Below are 26,223 nucleotides of genomic sequence, written 5' to 3' on the forward strand. Positions count from 1 at the left end.
TTTTGAATAGGATATGGACCCTTCATCTCAGAGGGCCGTTGAGGAGGAAGTGGAGAGTCATGCTCCACCTGCAGCAGCTGAGACTGGGGGTAGGGGAGAACCTACTCCGCCAGCTCAAGCAGGGCCTGCTCAGCCTCCACAGGCCATGTTTTAACAAATGGCCGACTTCTTTAGACAAATGGCCGGAGGAATGCCAGCACCATCACCACCACCAGCTCCACAACCAAAATCACACCGGGAAAGGCTAAGAAAGTTTGGGGCGGTGGATTTCTATGGCAAGAGAGAAGATGACTCGGTGGCAGCCGAGAATTGGTTGAACAGAACAGGCAGAGTCTTAAAACAACTTCACCGCACTGCAGCGTAACTTAGAAGCTGTTGTATCCTTGTTACAAGACGATGCCTACGAATGGTGGGACACTGTGTCCAGTGAAGTGCAGCCAGAAGCTGTAACTTGGGACTTTTTCCTCTCCGAATTCAAGAAGAAGTATGTGGGTACTGTATACCTGGAAGAGAGAAGGAGAGAGTTCATTAATCTGAGGCAGAGGCAGTGGTCAGTGGCCGAATACGAGAAGGAATTTGTCCGATTAAGCCGCTACGGAAGGGAGATAGTCCCTAATGAAGCTGAAAGGTGCAAGAGATTTGAAGAGGGACTGAATGACAATATCAAGATACAGCTCACTGCCTTGGGAATCACAGAATTTAGCAAGCTAGTGGAAGCGGCAATAAGGGTTGAAAAAGTGAGAATCAGTGAGCAGACCAGAAGGGAGAGACAGCAGAAGAGGGGACCCGGTCAGTTTAGCTCAGCTCCTGCATTTGGGAAGAAGTTCAAGGGTCCTCCCGCACGCAGTTCAGCTCAACTACAAGGCCAAGGTCGGGCCTCAGGGGCCTGTGCCACGCTCACCCCTAGGAGAGGTCACCCACACCATCAATGGGCGCTCCGTGGATGGGGTTCAGGTGACCAGCCCCAACATCTTCTGCATGTCCACACTGCCTTAAATGGCACAAGGGGGAGTGTTGGAGAGTAACTGGTGCCTGCTTGAGATGTGGGTCGACAGAGCATCAGCTGAGAAACTTTCCACGCAGAACTACTACAATCGCTCCAACACAAGCGCATGCACCGCCTCCCGCACTACGTAGAGGTAGAAAATCGCAAGTCGAAGCCGTTGACCATCACAGAGGCCAAGATCTCGAGCCGCAGAGAGGCCGATAATGCACCACCCGCGTAAATTATGCCCCGAGAGCTCAGAGGAGCAAGATGCCCTGACGTCATCGTGGCAATGCTTCTCCTCTACAATACTCCTGTGCATGAATTGGTGGATCCAGGATCCACTCATTCCTATATTTGCATCAACCTACCCGTAGAAAGGGGGATACTAGTAGGGGAGAGTGACCAAGACATTCTGGTCACTAATCCATTGGGCCACAGTGTAGTGGTGAACAAGATATACAAAGGTTTCCCGTTAAGGATTCAAGGGTATGAATTCTTGGCAGACCTGATTGAGTTGCCCTTCCACCAGTTTGACGTGATTTTGGGAATGGATTAATTGTCACGTCATCAGGCAATAGTTGATTGCAAATTGAAGAGGATTTCTCTGAAAACTCCAGAGGGTAATGAGATTATAGTTGTGGGGGAAAGTCATATTTTCTGTCCAATGTCATCTCAGCCACAGTTGCAAGAAGAATGATGAGAAAAGGCTGTGAAGCCTACCTAGCACATGTGGTGGATACTAGGCAGGCTAAGCCAAACCTGATTGATATACCCACAGTGAGAGACTTCCTGCAGGTATTTCTGAAGAGTTGCCCGGTTTGCCACCGTAAAAGGGAAGTCGAGTTTGCTATTGAGACACTGCTGCACAAAGACCCATTTCCATTGCTCCTTATAGGATGGCACCCACTGAATTGAGGGAGTTGAAAACTCAGTTGCAAGAGTTGCTTGATAAGGGGTTCATACGCCCCAGTGTGTCACCATGGGGAGCTCCAGTGCTGTTTGTGAAAAAGAAGGATGGGACTTTGAGGCTATGTATTGATTACCTAGCTTGAATAAAGTGACGATTAAGAACAAATATCCGTTGCCAAGAATTGAAGATCTGTATGATCACTTGAAGGGACAACGAGTATTTTCTAAGATTGATCTCGCATCGTGGTATCATCGCTGAGAGTGAAGGATGTAGATGTGCCCAAGACTGCATTCAGGACCCGGTATGGGCATTATGAGTTTCTGGTGATGCCCTTTGGCCTAACAAATGCACCAGTGGCATTCATGGACCTTATGAACCGTATCTTCCATTCATACCTGGATCGGTTCGTAGTGGTCTTTATTGATGATATTCTGGTGTATTCCAAGACCAGGAAAGAACATGATGAACATTTGAGGATTGTTCTGCAAACTCATGGAAAAGAAGCTGTATGCTAAGTTGTCCAAGTGTGACTTTTGGCTGAATGAGATAGCATTCCTTGGACACATAGTGTCAGCTGATGGGATTAGGGTGGACCCCAAGAAAATAGAAGCAGTGATGGAATGGAAGCCTCCCAGGAATACAACTGAGGTAAGAAGCTTCTTGGGGCTAGCTGGGTATTATAGAAGATTTGTGAAGGGATTTTCCCTAATAGCTGCTCCAATGACCAAGTTGTTACACAAGAATGTCAGATTTGACTGGAATGACAAATGTCAGACCAGTTTTGAGAAGTTAAAGGCTATGTTGACAGAGGCACCCGTGTTAACACAGCCAGTGTCAGGAAAAGACTTCGTGGTCTACAGTGATGCCTCTCATAATGGGTTAGGGTGTGTATTAATGCAAGAGGGGAAAGTGGTCGCTTATGCTTCCAGACAGCTAAGGCCACATGAACAGAATTACCCTACCCATGACCTAGAGCTTGCAGCAATTATCTTCGCACTGAAGATATGGAGGCATTACTTGTATGGTGAAAAGTGCTACATTTACACAGACCACAAGAGTCTAAAATATTTGCCAACTCAGAGGGAGCTCAACCTTAGACAGAGGCGATGGATTGAGTTCCTGAAGGACTATGATTGTGTAATTGACTACCATCCTGGGAAGGCAAATGTAGTTGCTGATGCTTTGAGCAGAAAGTCCATCACAGCTTTGAGATCATTGAATGCCCGTCCAACTTTGATTCGAGATGGAGCTATTTTGGCTGAGTTGCAAGTGAGGCCAAACCTGCTACAGCAGATTTTGGATGGGCAAATGGCAGATGGAAAATTAATAGCCATTATGAGCAAAATCCCAGAAGGAAAAGCAACTGATTATGAGGTGAAGTCAGATGGGTGTCTGTATTACAAGGGAAGACTGTGTGTACCAGATGATGGGGAATTGAAGGCCGTGATTCTAAAAGAGGCACACACCAGTTGTATATGCTATGCACCTGTGAAGTACAAAGATGTATCATGACCAAGCTTCAGATTGGTGGCACGGTATGAAGAAAGACAGAGCTGACTATGTGACTAAATGCTTGACATGTCAGCAAGTCAAGGCAGAACATCAAGTTCCATCGGGTTTGCTACAGCCTATACGCATACCTGAATGGAAATGGGATCGAGTCACCATGGATTTTGTAAGTTGTCTACCTCTCACCCGGAAGAAACATGATGCAGCATGGGTGATAGTTGATAGATTGACGAAGTCAAGACACTTTCTCGCCGATTAGACCGACTACTCACTAGAGAGGTTAGCAGAATTGTATATCAGTGAGATAGTTAGACTGCATGGAATTCCACTTTCCATCATATCTGATCGAGACCCAAGGTTTACATCGAGATTTTGGAAAAAGTTGCATGAATCCTTGGGTACACAACTCCATTTCAAAGATGACTTTCCATCCTCGAGCGGATGGGCAATCAGAAAGAGTAATCCAGGTAAACAATTGAACCAATTGAATTAGTACAAATATTGAACTAAAATGATAACAATAACATGAAATACATGTCAGGTCCTTGAGGATATGCTGAGGAGTTGTGTTATTGAGTTTGAGGGAAGTTGGGATAGATACCTCCCACTGGCAGAATTTGCATACAACAATAGCTACCAAGCTAGCATTCAAATGGCCCCATATGAAGCACTGTATGGAAGAAAATGTAGAACTCCAGTGTGCTGGACTAAATTGGGTGAAGACAAACTGGTAGGGCCAGACCTGGAGAAACAGGCTGAGGAGAAGGTAAAATCAATCAAAGCCAACTTGAAGGTTGCCTCGGACAAACAGAAATCTTATGCCGACCTGAAGAGGAAAGAAATAGAATATGTGGTTGGCGACAAAGTGTTCCTCAAGGTGTCACCATGGAAGAAAGTATTGAGGTTTGGAAGAAAAGGTAAGTTGAGCCCTAGGTTCATTGGCCCATATGAAGTCATTGAACGTGTGGGTCCAGTGGCCTATAGGCTAGCTTTACCACCAGAGCTGGACAAGATTCACAATGTGTTTCACGTATCCATGCTCAGAAGATACGCTCAGATCCTTCACATGTCATCTCCAGAGAAGAAATTGAAATACAATCGGATTTGACATATGAAGAAGAACCTCTACGGATCTTGGCTCGGGAAGTGAAAGAGTTGAGGAACAAAAAGATTCCACTGGTGAAAGTGCTTTGGAGGCACCACAACACCGAGGAGGCAACTTGGGAAAGTGAAGAGACGATGAGGCAATAGTTCCCTCAACTATTTGCATCAGGTAAATTTCGAGGACGAAATTTAAATTAGAGGGGAAGGGTTGTAACACCCTCCCGGTAATCATTCCGTACATTCTACTGTTCCGGTGACCGGTGTCGGTCCGGACAGCTAGAACGTCCGGAAAAATAATTAAACTTAAGTCAGGAACCATAATTAACTCAAATATTAATAAGAAAAATTTAGTAAAAATTTTAGAAATAAAATACAATCAAGTTAAACGAGCCGGTGCCCTAGCGATGGGTAACCAGAGGAAAGTTGCGGTTCTCGCAACGAGGAGCCCTAGACCCGGGGGAAAATTTGTAAAATAATTTTTGGGACTCCAGAGAAGGGTCATTGAGGTTCCTATGGCATTAGAATGCCAAGAAAATTCCTAGAAAAATTTTTCAATCAGATGCATAATTTTGACCCGTTAAGCCAAGCGGAGGGCATTTTGGTCATTTCGCCTCCGAGGTGATTTTTGGCCGACTTGTCCAGTTGAGTAAATAATTAATATAACATAAAATATGAATAAACATTACTAGAAATTAAATTGAAATTGAGTAGTGATGAAAAGAAAAGAAAAATCCATAAAAATGCCCATTTATGACATATGGTGATGCAATTTAAAAAGCTCCACCAATCACAATTTGACAAATTAATAAAAGAGATAAAAATGAACTAAAATGAGATAAAAAAACAAAATAAAAACAGCCATCTTCTTCATTTCACTTCTCCATGGCCGAAATCAAGTCTCCCTCTCCCATGAAAAATTTTTTTTTCATCTCTTTCTTCAATTCTCATTGATTTTACTCCACTAAACTCTAAACCCTTTCATTAAAACCTAACCACATCTCTTGGGAAAGTGTTTGGCTGCCTAGAAAGTGAAGGAAAGTGAAGATTTAACTTGGAAAATTCTGCCACTCAAGGTTAGTGCTACAATTTCATTCTCCTTCTTTTAAATCCTAGTTAGAACATCATTTTGAGCTAAGAAATTTTAAGGAATTGAAGTAAATTACATGTGTTATGGTACCTTAAATTTTCGGCAACCCTATGGAAGTATGAGGTTGATTGTTTTAATAAAATTAGAGTGGCTAGAAATGATGGTTAAGGTATTAATATACATGGACATTAAACTAAGTATGTTAATTAAGGTTATGAGTAAATTTAGTTGGACATTAGGGTTTGAAAAGGTGAAAATGTGACTTGGCTTAGGAAATTGTTAGAGAACATTTTAATGGTCAATTAGTGACCATTTTAGGTAATTTGACCAACAAATGGACTGAAAAATAGGATTCCAAAATGAGGTTGCAGGCTGCCCTAGGACAAAAGATAGGACTGAAAATTCAGTCCATCTGCACTGCCATAACTTGGGCTGTGTTAGTCCAATTGGTGTTTGGCCAATTGGACATGAAACTAGGCTTATAATGGCACATTTTTGCTGAAGAAACCATGCCCAAAAGACCAAAGCAAGAGGACCAAAACTAGGCCCCAATGCGGATACCCTGCAACTGGTTCTGCAGAATTGACCAAATGAACAGTAACTGTTCATTTAGCAATAACTCACTGTAGATATGGTCAATTGACCTGAACTTTTTACAGCAACAATTTAAGACATAGACAAACAACTTTCATGAAGGAACCTACCCCAAATTATGGCCAGAACCTAACCCAAATGGTAGTGGAAGTTACTGTTCCTGTTACTGTAGATATGGTATTTTCTGCAGAATGGGAATCCGGCCAGCTGTGGTTTTTGGACCATATCTGGAGCTACAAAACTCCAAATGGAGTGATTCAAAAAAGGAAATTCAACTAGACAAAATAAGGAACAACTTTCATGTTTTACATTTCTTCAAATTCCCACAGTAACAGTGTCCAATGGAACAGTGAAGTTGACTCACCAAAACTGAAAATTCTGTTTGTGTTGGGTTACACTTTGAAATGGTATTAACACTTAATGCCAACAAGTTTTAAACACCAAATGTGGTATGTTGGGAGTGCCAAAGTCAATGAACATATTTTCTATCCAAAAGTCAACATTTTTGTTGACCAATGAGGTGAATAGTAACACCAAAACATGAAATTTACAAATTGAAGAATTTAAAAGTTTCAAATGCCCTAGTATACCTAACAAGATTGGTTTGGATAGTTTGGCATGCCAATAGGGTTCAGTTAGCAGTACTGCACATGGCAAAAATGCCATTCTGTGATTTCATGGCTTTTAGCCATTCTGACTTTGCATTGAGACTTGGCCTTGTGCCTGACATTATTTACAGCTTGGTAGTCGCTCATTGCACACCGGGTGATGCATATGCGACCGATGGTGTGACGGCCCAAGGTATTAGATACCCAGTGCCAGTTTACCCGTTATCCAGTCCAGTCGTCTAGTGTAGGTTACTTGGGGCAACCAAATGAATAAAGGTGAACAAAGTTAATGAAATAATGAATATACCAATACCAAACAAAGAAAGCCTACACATTCTATACACATTTATTTTCTTGCTATTTTCTTTTATTATATTATTGCACCACTAAGCATTATTGTTTAGCGCGTTGCTTTTGCCACGCGTAGGTACTGGAGATCCTGATCATGAGCCCAGTAAACCACGCATCGGGTGAGTCTGTTTCAGTTCTGCACTGTGTCCTCGTCACCTCGTCACCTGCAGTGCATTGGTAGGGCACTAGGTGTCATTTTGTCATTTTGTAATTAGATTTTTATTTTCTCATATGTATTTGGGATTATGTAATGTATTTTGAGGTTCATGTAAATAATAAAGATTTATGGTTATGTATGGAAGTAATTTGAGCTTTTAATTGTTATTTATATATATGAGAACCCTGAGAAATGGATGTTTGAGAAATGAAAGGCTATTGAGAACTGAAATTGAGAAATATTGTTGAGTTTTTGATATTGAGACTCTGTTGATGAATTGAAGTTGGGTTTGTTTGAAAATTATTTGGAAGTGTTTTCGCAGGTTCCGAAGAACGGTTTTCTCCATTTTTAGCCGGTACTCCGCCGGATTTTCTTTAAAATTTTCGGAACCTTAAATAAATAATACTTTTGATAAATGGCTTAAATAAATTGTATTTCATAAATTATATGCAAAAGCAGGATATAAATTAATTGAGGAATATTAGAGTGTGCCGGTACACCGTGTGGCATTACTTACTCGGGTATACTATACACGGGTAAGGGGTGTCACATGTTACAAGCTACCAAAATGACCAAAAATGTAAAGTAAAGTGTGTTAATATTATGGTACAAACCAGAATTGGCATGGAAGAATTAATTTGGTAAGTGTTGGATGCGTAATTGGTAAGGATAAACAATGTGTAATAGGGCAGTGCATATTTTAGTTTAGAACCTTAAGTGTGTGACTCCAATTGGTATGAGACCAATTGGAGGTGAAACTAAGCACAAAATGTGCTAACTTTCATGAAGGAAGCTTACCAAAATTATGCCTAGAAGGTGACTTGAAAAATAACCAAATCCGGATTAGTGACTTGAAAGCCTGAAAATTTACCATTTGGGCAGCAGTTAGTGTTTTGGCTATAACTCACTCAAAACAGGTCCAATTGACCTAAAATTTTTACCATGAATAGTTGAGACATATATCTACAACTCTTATGAATACACCAAAGCCCAAAAATGGCTAGAACCAAGCCAAATAGCTTGCACAAGTTCAAGTACCAAAACTGGCCGAACCAAAAGTGACCTAAAAATGACCTAAGCCTACCAATTTAGTGCATTCTATCCAGCATTGGTAAATTGACCATAACTTGGTCTACACAACTTAGAATGACCTGAAATTTTACCCCGCGTGCAATAAGATATAGACCTATAAGTTTGTAGTTTGGACCGAAACTCAAAAACCGAGGGAACTAGGTCATTTGGTTTGGTCAATTTAGTATACCGAAATTCAGCAAATTACAATAAAATGCAATATACATGAAAATGAATTTGGTAACATATACCAACACTAATTGTAACACCCCTATGTTCGGTAGTGCGTTCCACTATTCCGGTGATAGTGTCTGTCCAGACAGCTCGGATGCCTAGAACTACACTTAGATATGGGTGAGGAGACATAAAATAATGAAATACAAGAAAATAAAATGCAAGAAAAATAAAGGAAAAATAATAGCAATGAAATGTAACCAAGTTAAACGAGCCGAGAACCCTAGCGATGGGTGACCACACCGGGAAATTGCGGCATGGACCGTTGACTAGCCCTAGACCGCGGGAAACCCTAGAAAATATTTTTAGGACTTAAATAAATGTCTATTAAGGCATAAATATCATTAGAAATATCAAAGAAAAATTAATTAATTAATACAAAGAAAAGTGAGAAATCGAGAAAACGACGAAACTCGGTATTACCGAAAAATCGGGAATGCAACTCGAACAGGGGCATTGTGATCATTTGATACCCCGAGTTGTCTTTTGACCTAAATATCCATTAAAAATACATGATATTACACTTGAAAAATGTCATGAAAAATTAAATTGGTGGTACCTAATGTAAATAGCAAAAGATAGGAACTTAATGTAAGAAATTAGAAATTTAAGAATAAACAAAGATTTAATCTAACCTCCACTCACACTTAAAGTGGACCACTTAATCTTCATTTTGGACAGCAGATTGTCATCTTTCTCACCTCTCAAAGAACCAGCCGAATTGCTCCCAAGAAAGAACCTCCATGGCCACATGGTTTTGAAGCTTCATGCATGAATGATCCAAACCTCTTTCCTTACACTTTCCTTCATTAAAAGTTGTCCATACACCTTGGGCAGTAGATAGGCAGCAAGAAGATCAAGTTTAGTCACTGTTTTGAAGAGTTTCCAAAGTGGTAAGTAGGTATTTTTTATGCTTGCTTCATTAAAGTTTGTGTGGGTGTTATGGGTAGTTGAATTGTGAAAGGATTTTTGGAGTTTCATATTTTAAGGGAGATATATATTCTTGGCAGCCATGGAAACTCCTTAAGTGCAGTTTATCTTTACATGTAAATGGTAGATTAAAGTGTTGATGAAGTGTTTATGTGTGTAGGAATAAATTAGGTGATGTATACTAAATGCATATGTGAGTGTGCACTTGATTTTGGAAGCTTGGAAATTAATTCAAAGAGAGGTACAATTCGGCAATGTGAAGTGTGGACCTAAATGTGTTATTTCATGGTTTGGTTTATGGAATATTATTTTTGAATTATGGTGCTTGTTATGGCAGCTTGTGTATGTGTATAAGGGTTTGAGTTTGGACATGTAAATGAGCTAGGTTATGTAGTTAAATTGTTGTAATTTAAACTTGGTAAATTCTGTACTATAAGGTGCATATTGAGTGTGATTACAAGCTGCCAAAATGACCAACAATGTGAAGTAAAATGTGTTTAGGTTATGGTACAAACCAGAATTAGCATGAATGTGTAATTTGGTAAGTGTTAAATGTATCATTTGATGAGTGATGGACAATGTGCAATAGGGCAGTGTGTATTTTGGCTTAGAACCTTAAGTGTGTGGCTCCAATTGGTATGAGACCAATTGGAGGTGAAACTAGGCACAAAAAGTGCCAACTTTCATGAAGGAAGCTTACCAAAATTCTGCTTGGAAGGTAACTTGAAAAATGACCAAATCCGGATTAGTGCATTTAAGGCCTGAAAATTGACCATTTGGGCAGCAGTTAGTGTTTTGGCCATAACTCACTCAAAACAGGTCCAATTGACCTAAAATTTTTACCATGAATAGTTAAGACATATATCTACAAGTCTTATGAAGACACCAATACCCAGAAATGACCATAAGCAAGTCAAATAGCTTGCACAATTTCGGGTCCAAAAACTGGCCGAACCAAAAGTGACCTAAAATGACCTAAAGTGACCAATTTTGGTACATTCTAACTAGCAATAGTAAAATGACCATAACTTGGTCTACATAACTCAGAATGACCTGAAATTTTGCTCCGCGTGCAATAAGACATAGATCTACAAGTTTGTAGTTTTGACCGAAACCCAAAAACCGAGGGAATTAGGTCATCCGGTTAGGTCAAATTAGTATACCGGAATCCGATAAATTGCAATAAAATGCACTATACATGGAAATGAATTGGGCAACATGTGCCAACACTAAAAGGCTGTAAAATGTGACATACTGGTAACATTGAAACCTAATTCACCTAGACTGCATCGAGGGTCAACATCTTAGGTTGACTAAGGAAATAATAGGATTCAATAAATTAAGTATTAAGTTTTATCGTTAGAGACAGTTTAAATGAGTACTGAAACACTTCAAATTGTGTGTTTCAGTTAGCAAAGACTCAGGGAAGGGGAAGGAAACACTGAATCAGAGCCAAGAGACAGTTATCAGAGGTTTGTGCATAACTAGTTTTTAACTGATTTTGTTATGAATATTTCATATGATTAAATGACATATTTTTCTTATGTATTATGTTTAACAAGCATTGGATTTAATTCAATGATTATTGAAATTTTTATAGTATGTATGAATTTAGTTTTGTGAAATGGTATTTCCACAAGTATTAAGCATTATTGTGAATTGAATAAATTATGTTTTGGAAAATTGTGATAGAACATGTTTTGAATTGTGATGGGCAATTTGCATGGAAAAATGCAAATTTATTATTTGAATTGTGATGAGCATAAAAATTATTGGATATTGGAATTGACTTTAAATAGAATTGTATTGTGATTTATGCTCACTAAAGGATTGTGATATTATTTTATATCTCACTATAAATGTTTAACTAGCTTATTACCCGTCTCTCTCATTTGTGGAGTTAGTTGTGTTTTGATTACCATGGTACGTGCACAGGCTTAGATTCTCCTCTTATTAGATGTTAGATCTAAGTTTTATGTTATGGCCCTTGCGAAAGATTCATTATTGTGATGTGTACTATGCACGATGATTTGACCTCCCCAACCATAGGGAGTTAGAATCTGATTCGACCTCCCCGACCATAGGGAGTTAGAATCACCCCGAAGATGGCCCTTTCGGATTAGTCTTACATAGTTAGTGAGATACATAATGGTTTTTGAGATACAGAATGGTTTTTGAGATACAGAATATTTTTGAATAGTAAAGAATTGTGATTTCAATTATGATTTATGTATAATTGATTTTGTTGGAATTACTTTAAATGGTTATTTATGATTTGATAAGTTGACCTTTGTGATCAAAGTCATTTTATACAAATGATTCATATTATTGGCAATAAATACTTTGAGTTTTGGAATTTAATGAATATCCAGATTTCCAAATTATTTGCTGTAATTTTTGTTAAGGTATATTGTACTATGTTTTAAATTATAGTTGTGCACCACTGAGTTCACCACTCAGCGATAGCTTTGTATGCTGTCGCAGGTGAAAAGAGCATAGAGCAATTGAGTAAACTTCTTTAAATAGACATTCAGAGCAGCTCCAAGTATAACCATGTACACAGGTTTTGATGTATGCATGTAATAATATGTACGTAAATTATTTGAGCAGTTGTATAAAAACTCTTGTAAAATATTTTGGTATGTAATTAAATTTAAATTATTGTAAATGTAAATTTGAGATTTCATTTACCTGAATAGTTTTGTAATATTAAGTTTTGAGTCTTGTAATCAAAGAAATGTTTCTTTTATAATGAGGTTGGTTAGAAAATGAAATGATTTGATTATTGAGATGAAATGAAGTTTATTGGAGTTGTATTTGAGAAGACATATTGGGAGTGTTTTCCTTTTCAGGTTTGAAGAACTGTTTTCTCAAAACACAGCCGGCACCTTTTCGAAATTTTGAAAAAATTTTATAACACCAGATTTTAATTGATGATGTAAATTTCATGAAAATTATTTTAAAATCCCTTGTAGTATATCTAATGGGTTATCGGTAAGCGAAGTACGGTAATTCATTAGGTGTACTACAGGATCATGTTACATCTTACGGGAGAGTAGGGTGTGACACTAAAAGGCTATTAAATATGATATATTAGTAACATTAAACCTAATTCACCTAGAATGCATCGAGGGTCAACATCTTAGGTTGACTAAGAAAATAATAGAATTCAATAAATTAATTATTAAGCCTTATTATTAGAGACAGTTTAAATGAGTACTGAAACACTTCAAATTGTGTGTTTCAGTTAGCAAAGACTCAGGGAAGGAGAAGGAAACACTGAGTCAGAGCCAAGAGGCATTTATCAGAGGTTTGTGCACAACTAGTTTTTAACTGATTTTGTTCTGAATATTTCATATGATTAAATGACATATTTTCCTTATGTATTATGTTTAACAAGCATTGGATTTAATTCAATGATTATTGAAATTGTTATAGTATATATGAATTTAGCTTTGTGAAATGGTATTTCCACAAGTATTAAGCATTGTTGTGAATTGAATAAATTATGTTTTGGAAAATTGTGATAGAACATATTTTGAATTGTGATGGGCAATTTGTATGGAAAAATGCAAATTTATGATTTGAATTGTAATGAGCATAAAAATTATTGGATATTGGAATTAACTTTGAATCGAATTGTATTGTGATTTATGCTCACTAAAAGGATTGTGATATTGTTTTATATCTCACTATAGATGCTTGACTTGGTTATTACCCATCTCTCTCATTTGTTTAGAAGACAATGGAGTTAGTTGTGTTTTGATTACCATGGTACATGCACAGGCTTAGATTCTCCTCTTATTAGAGGTTAGATCTAAGTTTTTTTATGTTATGGCCCTTTCGGAAGTTTCATTATTGTGATGTGTACTGTGCACGATGATTTGACCTCCCCGACCATAGGGAGTTAGAATCACCCCGAAGATGGCCCTTTCAGATTAGTCTTGCAAAGTTAGTGAGATAAAGAATGGTTTTTGAATAGTAAAGAATTATGATTTTAATTGTGATTTATGTATAATTGATTTTGTTGGAATTACCTTAAATGGTTAGTTATGATTTGATAAATTGAATTTCGTGATCAAAGTCATTTTATACAAATGATTTATATTATTGGCAATGAATATTTTGAGTTTTTGAATTTGATGAGTATCCAGATTTTTAAATTATTTGCTGTAATTTTTGTTAAGGTATATTGTACTTTGTTTTAAATTATAGTTGTGCACCACTAAGTTCACCACTCAGTGATAGCTTTGTATGATGTCGCAGGTGAAAAGAGCATAGAGCAATTGAGTAAGCTTCTTTGAAGAGACATTCAGATCAGCTCCAGGTTTACCCATGTACACAGATTTTGATGTATGCATATAATAATATGTAAATTATTTGAGCAGTTGTATGAAAACTCTTGTAAAATATTTTGGTATGTAATTAAATGCAAATCATTGTAATATAAAATTGAGATTTCATTTACCTGTATAGTTTTGTAATATTAATTTTTGAGTTTTGTAATTAATGAAATGTTCTTTATGATGAGATTGGTTTGAAAATGAATTGATTTGATCATTGAGATTTGAATTGAGAATTAAAATGAAGTTATTGGAGTTGTATTTGAGAAAACATATTGAGAGTATTTTCTTTCGCAGGATTGAAAAACTGTTTTCTCAAAATATAGCCGGCACTTTGCCGAAATTTTGAAAAAAAAATTTATAACACCAGATTTTAATCGGTGATTTAAATTTCACGAAAATTGTTTTAAAATCCCTTGTAGTATATCTAATTGGTTATCGATAGGCGAAGTACGGTAATTCATTAGATGTACTACGGGATCATGTTACATCTTACGGAGGAGTAGGGTGTGACATTGCATATCTATTATTTATGAAAAAGTCAACATTTATGTATGAATAGTAAGGTGAATAGTAACCCCAAACACTAAGTGCAAAGAACTAAACAACCAACTTTGTTAATATGCCCTAGTATGCCTAGAATAATTAGTTTGGATAGGTTGGCATGCCAATAGAGTTTCGATAGCAGTACTGCATTTGGCTTTATGTCATTTCGTGATTCATGGCTTTAGTGCCATTTAGTGATGTTATGGCTTTCGGCCATTTTGATACTTTTGACATATTTGGCTTTACGCCAGATGATTTCTATGGCTTGTTAGCTATTCTGTTGTACACCTAGAAACACTTTGTGACCGATAGTGTGACGGCCCGAGGTACTTAGTACCCAGTACCAGTTTACCCTTTTATCTAGTCCAGTCAACTGGTATAGGTTACTTGGGCAATGAAAATAAGTTTTGAAGAATTGTAATAATGAAATGAACATAAAAGTCACAAAATTAAGGATATTACAAATAATTATAAAAAAATTTCAGTTTACATAAATTAACAGTATAATTTCTTGTATTTATTTATTTAGTTTATTTTTATTTTATATTGGCACCACTAAGTTTTATGCTTAGCGCGTCGCTGTTTGTCACGCATAGGTACTAGAGATTTGGACAGAGAGCTTAGTAGACCATAGACTAGGAGTTAGAAGTTTTTTATCTACATTTGGGCCCCGAGTGTCACCTCCTCAGCAGTGCATATTTTGGTAGAGTCCACCAGCTTGTACTTTATTTTTGATTTTGTAATTAAATTTTGGACATGTAATGTATATTATCAAAATTTATACATGTACATTATTGTAAATTAATGAAGTTTGTAATTATATATATAAATTGTGTATGAATGGAAATGTGATGGAAATTCCATATGGATTATGGTGAGTGAAATTTATTGATGTTGTGAATGAAAAAATGAAAATGAGAATATATATGGAAATAATTGTTTCACACAGGTGAGGAATCGTCAAGTATTAATAAATTAGGGAAAAAGCCATCAGTTTCTCCGGTAAATAAATTAATCCAAATTAATAAAATAAATGTGAATAATAAGAAATATAATAAGTTAAGTTAAGACGCTCTGGCACCGAGTGTGATATGCCTTGCTCAGCTACACTGTAGACGGGTGAGGGGTGTCACATCTAGTGGTATCAGAGCACAGTTTAGTCGTTTTTGGGCTTAGACAGAGTATATATCATGAATTGCATTTGTAAGAGTTGAGGTGACACTAATGTAGATCTATTTGTTTTTGCTTATTTTGGTTAGGATATGGACTCGACATCGTAGAGAGCAGTTGAGGAAGAGGTAGAGAGTCATGCTCCGCCTATGGTTAAAGCTGGACGTAGGAAGAACCTGCTCCACCAGTGGAAGAAGGACCTCCACAGCCTTAGTTTGCCTTATTTCAACAAATGACTGAATTATACAGACAGATGATGGAGACAATCCCACCATCACAGCCACAGCCACAACCTCCACTACCACCACAGAAGTCCCATTTGGAGAAGTTAAGAAAATATGGGACTGTGGATTTCCTGGGAAAGAAGGAAGATGATCCTGTAACAGCCGAAAATTAGCTAGACAGAACAGGAAGGGTACTGAAACAACTCCACTGCACCCCATACCAGAATCTGGAGGGTGCTATGTCGTTGCTTCAAAATGATGCATATCAGTGGTGGGACACAGTATCTAGGGAGGTACAGCCAGATCAGATAACATAGGACTTCTTCCTTACAGAATTCAGAAAGAAGTATATTGGTAGTGTGTACTTGGAAGAGAGAAGAAGGGAATTCATCAGCCTGAGGCAGAGGCAACTGTTGGTATCAGAATATGAGTGGGACTTTGTGAGGTTGAGTAGATATGGAAGGGAGATAGTTCCCACAGAAGCTAAGAGGTGCAGGAGATTTGAGGAAGGTTAAATGATAATATTAAACTTATGATAACAACTTTGGGGATTACAGACTTCGTAAAATTGGTTGAAGCTGCACTGAAAGTGGAAAGGGCTAGAAATAGTGAACAGAGTAGGAGAGATAGACAACATAAGAGAGAATCTAGACCAGGACAGTCGAGTATGCCGACTATAAATAAGAAGCTCAAGGGTTCACAGGATCAGACACTGGGCCAAAAGGCCAGTCTGGGATATCTGTAGCTAGCTCCCCGGGCATAGTAATAAGGGGATCAGCCCTAGTGCCAGAATGTACGCATTGTGGTAAGAGACATAGAGGGGAGTGTTGACTGTTAACTGGAGGCTGATTCAAGTGTGGGGCTATGGATCATTTCACAAAAGATTGCCCCTAGAGGAGTGGTTTAACAGTTCTAGCACAAGCTGATAGACATGCCCCCACAATGCAAAGGGGTAGAAGACTTGGTAGAGCATAGACGGCTGAGATTTCACAGAAGGCTGTTTCTAAAACGGTCAAAAGGCCCGAAGCTAAAGTGGCACCACGGGTATATACCATGGAAGCTCGGGAGGAACCATGCCTAGATATTGATGAGACAACATAAGGAAATGGAGAAGTAAGGAAGTAGCAGATTCTTCGACTATTTACATCAGGTAAATTTCGAAGATGAAATTTTATTTAGAGGGGAAGAATTGTAACGCCCTCACTTTAGATAGTCTGTACATTCTACTATTCCGGTGACTAATGTCTGTCCAGACAACTAGAATATTTAAAAATATATTTAAACTAGAGTGAGGAGTCATAAATAATCCAAATAATGATAAGAAAAATTAAGGAAAAATTTAAGCAATGAAATGCAACAAGGTTAAACGAGCCGGGGCTACAGCGATGGGTAACCCTAATGGGAAGCGACTGTGAAAACAGTTAGCAACCCTAGACCTAAGGGGAATCCTGTGAAATAATTTTTGAAACTCCAGAGAAGAATTATTGAGGCTTAGATGACAATAGAATGCCAAGAAAATGCTAAGAAAATTTTCTAAATCAGTACAAACAGTTTTAGCTCATTAAGCAAAACGAAGGGCATTTTGGTTATTTCAACTTCATAGATAATTTTTTACCAACTTTTCCATTTAAGTAGGTGAGATTTATGCCATAAAATATGAATTAATATTTATAAAAATTTAATTATAAATGAGAAAAGAAAATAAGAAAAGAAAATGAAAAAAATATAATTTAAATAAATCTTTATGACCTAAGCATGATGCAAAGGTGACCTAATTAAAATTTTTAACCAATAATAATGAGACAAACACTTATAAAAGCAACAAAAAGATAATTAAAAGAAAAAAAAAAGGGTCTTCTTCTTCATTCACTCTCCATGATCGAAACCCATGAGCTTCCCTCTCCACCATTTTCTTCTCTTCCAACTTGATTTTCCCAAGCTTTTCACCATAAAACCCATAGTTGTTTTCACAAAAAATTATTCCTACACCTTAAGGAAGCTTAAGGCAGCAAAAATTTGAGAAGAAATTGAAGTTTGGTTAGCTTGGACTTAAGCTACAAGAGGTTAGTGCATATACTCCCTTCTTTCCTTTCTTTTGTTTAGGAAGCTAAATTGTGACACCCCTTACCCGTCTACAGTGTAGCCAAGCAAGGTGTGCTATATTCGGTGCCGGAGCACCCTATCTTATCTTACGTTATTCCTTTAATTATTTTCAAGTTATTATCTTTTAATGTCAATTAATTTTCGATGGAGAAACTAACAGAGTTTCTCCTATTTTATTAACGATTGACGTGTTTCACTATTCACCTATTCGAAAATTTCAATAATATTTTAAAATAAAAATCTCATCATTTCATACATCATCTATATATTTCAATTCTATATTCAAATCTATACAATTTCATTCATAACCATTTCCATACATTCCCATTCATGCTCAACTCATATATGAAAATTTTAATCTTCATTAATTTACATGATGTACAATTTAATCATATATGAATTAACCGATTTATTAATTTACATCACATACCTATTAATTACATTTTCATAATTTACATTACAATACTATAACTAAGCATTTTATACAACATACAAATTATGACCTATATGGGCCCTATCTACGTGCATTGCTGAGGAGGTGACAACCTTGAATACTTCTGACACTTCTGCAGATCAGAACTCCAAAATCTCTGTTTAGTATTCGCTGGGCTTTACCTTCAGTACCTGCGTAATGAAGCAAATCCATCGCGCTAAGCATTGCTGCTTAGTGGTGCAATAATATAATAAGAAAATAATATACAATAAAAAAATGAATTAAAATTTGGATACTCTGGAATTTAATCTAATTTCATATAATACTTCTAGTATTAACTATCATTTGTTCTAATTTGTTCCTCTTCAAAAGCGCTCAATTCTTTCATAATAATTAAATATTAATATTATTCCAATTCATTTCATTTTTTTTTCTGCTAAATAACTAATCTAATTTATTTTAATTATTCTTACTCATTTATTTAATTGCTAATATTTTCAGTTGCTAATATTCTTATGATATTAACTCTTTCTAGCATTTTATTAATCGTTTTCTTGATAATTTTGAACCTCTTTTTATTGTAATCATTCTTGTTCTTTATCTTGATATTTAATTTCTTTACTTCCTTTAATAATCAATTCAATTACATTTATACTTTTCCATGCCCAAGTAACCTATATAAATTGACCAGACTGGATAAACGAGTAAACTAGCACTGGGCACCAGGTATCTCGGGCCGTCACACCATCGGTCACAATATGTCTCCCGGTGTGCAGACAGAATGGATAATAAGCCATAAAAACAATAAGGCATAAAGTCAAGTATAACATCATAATCAGTATAGCCATAGGCTATCATATCACAGAATGGCATGAAGCCATACATCATACGCAGTACTGCTATTAGAACCCTAATGGTATGCCAACCTATCCAAATCAATCACACTAGGCCTACTAGGGCATTTAACATTTTTAATTTATGTAATTCTTTGAAATTGAAATTTTATGGCTACTATTCATTTCATTAGTCAACTAAAATGTTGACTTTTTCATAGACAATAGGTATATTGGTTATAATATCACCAACATATCACATTTTGCATTCTAAAGTTGTTGGCATTGGTTGCTAATTCCATTTCAAAGCTTAGGGTTGGTTATTTAAAATTTTCAGATTTTAAGTACTTGGTTTACTGTTTTATTGGTCAATTTTACAGTAAGAATTTGGCAATATTATCTTCATAAAAGTTGTTCTTTTATGTGTCTTCTTTAATTCTCTTTTTGAATCACTCAATTTGGAGTTTTCTAGCTCAAGATATGCCATTTTGAGCAAGGCTGGCCGGATTGGTATCTACCCAGAAATTCTGGGCAGAATACCATTCTGCCAGATTTGGTAGTTCAACTTTGGCCAACAATTTCATTTAGTTAAGTCCAGAATTTGAGTTTGTGTTCTGCATGAAAGTTGTTCTAAATTGCCTCAGCTTTCCATTGATATAAATCTCAGGTCAATTGGATCTTTCTACAGTGAGTTATGACCAAATGAATGAACATTGTTCATTTGGTCATTTTGCCCAGACAGAATTGGTGCTACCCGGATTTGGTCAATTTTTAGGGCATCCTAAGTTTAGTTTCTGGACAAGATTCCTCCATCAAAGTTATGCCATTATGTGTCTAATTTCATGTTCAATTAGGCTTGCACCAATTGAACCTACACAACCCAAGTTATAGCTATCCAAACTTGTTGGACTCACATCCAGACCTGCAGTGCACACTGGATAGTAGACCAATCCTCAATTCCATTAGCATAATTCACTTAATTCCCTACTCAAACATGACCAAATGGTCACTAATTGACCATTACAACCTCTTTTCACTAATACATAAACAAAATCCAAATTTTGGTGCCCAAACCCTAACTCCAATAATTTCAATTCTCTATATACATACAATCCATGAATTAAAATACAAAAATCATGTTCAATAGCAGCCATACATAACTATTATGCAATCAAATTGATGAAACCCTAGGTACCCTAAGGCTACCAAAATTTCATGGGGCAAGTTCATGCATCTTTAATTCATTTTTCATCAAATTTTCAACTTAACTCAACTTAAATTCATGCTTAGAAAAGAGTGGAAGCAAGAAAATTAGCACTAACCTCTTGGATGAATTTCTATCCTTCACTTTCTCCTCTTCTAATGGCTGCCCAAGTCTAGCTCTAGTGGTAGGGACAAATTTTTGTAAAGGGAATATGAGGTTTTGAGGTGGTTTTGTGGGTGGTTTGGTAGAGGTTTGGAAGCTTGGTGAAGCTTCAATGGTGGAAGAGAGGGAGCTGGTTCATTTGTGAAGAAGAAGCAGATTGTTTCTTTAATTTTTCTGCCCATTTTACTCATTTTAAGTGGTTTATGGACATGTGTCACAATGTAATTGGGTGGGAGTGCTTTAGTGACATCATGTGATGTCATAATTCAAAATTTCCTTCATTTTCTTTTCTTTTCTTTTCTACTCATTTTCAATTAAATTTTTAGCAATATTTATTCATATTTTATGTCATAATAATTATTTACTTAACTGGACAAGTAGGCCAAAAATCATCTCTGAAGACGAAATGACCAAAAATGCCCTCCGTTTGGCTTATTGAGCCAAAATCGTCTGTACTGATCTAAAAATTTTTCTAAACATTTTCTTGGCATTCTAATGCCATAGAAACCTCAATGACTCTTCCCTGGAGTCCCAAAAATTATTTTATGAATTTTCTCTCGGGTTTAGGGCTCCTAGCTGTGAAGACTGCAACTTCCCACTGGGTTACCCATCGCTAGGGCACCGACTCATTTAACTTGGTTGTATTTTATTTCTAAAATTTTTTCTAAATTTTTCTTATTAATATTTGAGTTATTTATGACTCCTCTCTCTAGTCTAAAAATTTTTCCAGACGTTCTAGCTATCTGGACCGACACCGGTCACCGAAACAGTAGAATGTACAGAATTGCTACAGTGAGGGTATTACATAAATTGAGTTCAATTTGTTGAAGAATAAAAGAAAACATGTATGTATAACCACCCATGAAATTCGGCAACTTTAAGGGAGTGATGATTTTGATGATTCAAATTGAATTAAATTGGTTTAGTGATGGTGGTTGAGGTATGTGTATGGATTAGAGGTTGAATTCCATGTGTTATACATGAGTAGGAAGTGAAAGTTAGGGTTTTGAATACAAATTAGGGTTTTGCTAAATTGATGGTAAATTAGTGTTCTAATGGTCAATTAGTGACCATTTGAGGTGAATTGACCTTAATTTGGAATGAATTGTGGCATTGATTGATGCATTGGATGTGCTGCCCAATTTCTGGAAATTTTGGACTTTGACTCTAGTGGGTTTGGGCAACCATAACTTGACTTGTGTAGCTTTAATTAGTGCAAGGCATTAGGTAAAACTAGAGATACAATGCCACAATTTTGATGAAGAGATACTGCCCAGAAAACCAGCTTAAGTTGACCTAAAATTTGCCTAAATCTGGGTATCTCAATTCTTGACTTGGAAAATGATCAAATAAATAGTGTTTGTTTAATTAGCCATAACTTTGTGTAGAGAGCTCCAAATGACCTGATTTTTGAACCCATGGAAAGCTTAGACAATGTAGAACAACTTTTATGAGGAACAGAAACCCAAATTCTGACCAAAACTAAATCAAATTGCTAGCCAAATTTAGGACACTAAAACTATCAGAAATAATTTTGCCCAGAAAATCTGGAAATAAACTAATCTAGCCAGTTATGGTTAAAATGCTATAACTTGAGCTACAAAACTATAAATGGAGTGATTCAAAAAATGAATTAAAGAAGACACATTAAGGAACAACTTTCATGAAGAAAGTTTAGCCAAATTCTCACTGTAGATTAGTCCAATGGAATAGTAAACATAAGCAATGAAATCTGAAAATTTGAAATAACTTCTAATGAGCCTTGAATTGAGTTTGGCAACTAATGCCAATAAATGTAACATCCAAAATGTGGTATTATAGTGTAATTAGAACTTTCATATCTATTATTTATGAAAAAGTCAACATTTATGTATGAATAGTAAGATGAATTGTAACCCCAAACACTAAGTGCAAAGAACTAAACAATCAACTTTGTTAATATGCCCTAGTATGCCTAGAATGATTGGTTTAGATAGGTTGACATGTCAATAGGGTTTCGATAGCTGTACTTCATATGGCTTTATGCCATTTCGTGATTCATGGCTTTAGTGCCATTTAGTGATGTTATGGCTTTTGGCCATTTTGATACTTTTGACATATTTGGCTTTACGCCAGATGATTTCTATAGCTTGTTAGCCGTTCTGTTGCACACCTGGAGACACTTTATGATCGATGGTGTGATGGCCTGAGGTTTTTAGTACCCAGTGTCAGTTTACCCATTTATCCAGTCCAGTTAACTGGTATAGGTTACTTGGGCAATGAAAATAAGTCTTGAAGAATTGTAATAATGAAATAAAAGTCACAAAATTAAGAATATTACAAATAATTATAAAAAAATTTCAGTCTGGATAAATTAACAATATAATTTCTTGTATTTATTTATTTAGTTTATTTTTATTTTATATTAGCACCACTAAGCTTTATGCTTAGCGCGTCGCTATTTTCTATGCGTAGGCACTGGAGATTTGGACAGAGAGCCCAGTAGATCATAGACTGGGAGTTAGAAGTTTTTGATCTACATTAGGGTCCCAAGTGTCAACTCCTCAGCAGTACATATTTTGGTATAGTCCACTAGCTTGTATTTTATTTTTTATTTTTGTAATTAAATTATTGACAAGTAATGTATATTATCAAAATTTGTACATGTACATTTTTGTAAATTAATAAAGTTTGTAATTATATATATAAATTGTGTATGAATGGAATGTGATGGAAATTCCATATGGATTCTGTTGAGTGAAATTTATTGATGTTCTGAATGAGAAAATGAAAATGAGAATATATATGGAAATAATTGTTTCACACAGGTGGGGAATCATCAAATATTAATAAATTAGGGGAAACTCCATCAGTTTCTCCAGTAAATAAATTGACCCAAATTAATAAAATAAATGTGTATAATAAGAAATGTAATAAGTTAAGTTAAGACGCTCCGGCACCAAGTGTGATATGCCTTGCTCAGCTACACTGTAGACTGTTGAAGGGTGTCACAGAAATAGTTAAGGAATTTATTATGAACTGTCCATATTCTTTTGTATTATAGCAATTCTTAGGGAGGAAGGTGAAAATATTGGTTTAGGAGCCAAATCAACTTAGGTTGGAGATTAGCAGGTTAGTGCACTCTTAATTTCTTATTTTTAAAATATGGAATGGCCTTTGATAACTTAAGAAAATTTGTAAGAATTTTGTATGAAATTTAAATGCACGCGATATGAAAATATGATAATGGCAAAAGTTTTTGTGCATACAAGTATTATTGATTACATCATGTAAAAATAAATAAAAATTAATAATTACCTTATTAAGCCCAAGTACACCTAGACAGTAAATCATAAGTTTTGATAGATTGGCATGCCAATAGGAAACATTATTAGCAGTACTGCATTAATTATGTTACTGGATTGATGAATATCTATTAGAGACACTGAGTGCCCAGTTAGTGATTCTTTATCCATGGCTTTTGGTGTCAAATTTTATTATAGTTCAAGTTGATAGTTATATAGAGGCACCGAGTGCCCATTGTTGAACGGATCAGAGACACCGAGTGTTCAGTACCGGGAGTCTATGTTGATAGTTATATAGAGGCACCGAGTGCCCATTGTTAAACCAATCAGAGATACCAAGTGTTCAGTACCAAGAGTCCCATATCCGATCCATATAGTTCTGTCATAGGTTACTGTGGGCACATAACAAATCTTCAAATATGATTTAATTGAGAAAATATACATAAATATAATGAGAATTATGTTAAACCTTGAACTTTAAAGATTTCATATAATCATTATATCATTTAATCGATTCAGTATGTTTGTATTTGGAAATAGTGATAGATTTTATGTTTTGAGTTTCTTTATTTTTGAACATTATTTTTTAAATCTCTTACAGTACGTACTCAAGTTTTGCTTTTATTTTTTTTAAATTAAGAGTGCACCACTAAGCTGTAAACCTTAGCATGTAGGTTTTTCCTCGCATAGGTAAAGAAGGTATGAAGTAGATAGTCAGACATGAGAGGAGAGAGTGGATTTGCAGGAAAGTCCGAAGTCACCTCATACTTGAACTTTGTGGTAGATGCACTACTAACACTAGATGCATTTTGTCACTCTTTTTTGTTTGCCCATTTGTCATGTACTAAAAACACATGATGTAAATTTATTTTGGATGACTGTAAATTTAAATATAAATATATTTTGTTACATTTACAGGTTTATAAACTTATATATTTAACTAAAAGATGTCTGAATATATATTATGTTAATATTTGCATATGATGAAGGAATAAAGTTGAATACAAATATGATGAGAATTGATTGTCAATATTGTTGTAATTGAAAATTATAAATATTATTAGTAACAGGTGGATGTTAAATATTTAGGAGAAACTCTTGCAGTTTTTCCATTTAAAATTTATTAAAAAAAAATTAAAAAGTAAACATTAAGAAAGAAAATTATTCTAATACAAGTTTAAGTGCTCCGTGCATAGAATATGACATTTCTTTGCTCGGTTTTACTATAGATCAGGTAGGGGGTGTTACCAACACTTTAAATAAAATTATAATTAATTAAAAATTTTATCATAACAAAATTTGGTAATATGATTATGAAACTAAAGAAAATTATAAAAATACTTAATAAATTAAATTTTAAAAGTAAAATTAATAAATAATTCATATAACACGTGGGTAAGATAACAAGTTGAAATTTAAATTCGAGATATTACAATTTGAAAAAGGCTAATTGTACAAAAAAAGTTCAAATGTTTGGATCAATTCATATTTATATTCATAACTTCAATTTATCTGTCAAATAGCCAAATCTTTAAAATTTATCATAATTGGTGAAATTGAATTTGAAAAATTAACGAAAACTTACAACATAATACCTAAAATTTTGTTTGATTAGCAAATAAAAGTTTTGAATATAATCATTGTAACACCCCTATGTTCAGTAGTTTCGTACATTTCACTATTCTGGTGACCAGTGTCTACCTAGACAGTTGGAATATGTAAAACCATATTTAAGTCACCTAAAAAAGCCATGAACAAAAATTAATAACAATTACATGAAGGTTAAATGTAAATGAAGAAAACAAGGCATAATGGGTTAAATGAGCTGAGGCCACAGCGATGGGTGACCGAACCGGGAAGTGACTGCGAGCTCAGTCGCTGTCCTATTTTTGAGTGGGACCTATGGCACCTCAGGCCTAAGGATTATTGTGAAGTTAATGATATTGTGAAAATCATAGAAAAGAATAGAGAACCAACTCAAATAATTAAATCAGGGTTCAGGAAGTAACTTAGTGTTATTAGAAAAACGGATCAGACCGGTAAGGGGCAAAATGGTCAATTCACCTTTAGAGGTGACTTTTGGCCTAAATATCCATTAAAATGTAGAAAATTAAAATTATGAAAGATTGATTAAAAGTAAAGAGGTGTGTGAAAGAAAAAAGAAAAGAAAACAAAATGTAAATAAAGGGAATTATGACATCATTAGTGTGTAAGCATGACACAATAATAATTATAATTTTTAAATCATGAATTGTGGATAATTATTATTATAAAAAGACAAATTAAAAAAAAATTAGTCTTCTTCTCTACCCCTTTGCCATCCTCTCTCTCTCTCTTCTCTCTCTCATGTTCCACTATTTTTGAACTTAGAAAGCTTG

Source organism: Hevea brasiliensis, chromosome 4 (assembly GCF_030052815.1).
Source record: "Hevea brasiliensis isolate MT/VB/25A 57/8 chromosome 4, ASM3005281v1, whole genome shotgun sequence".
Taxonomy (NCBI): Eukaryota; Viridiplantae; Streptophyta; class Magnoliopsida; order Malpighiales; family Euphorbiaceae; genus Hevea; species Hevea brasiliensis.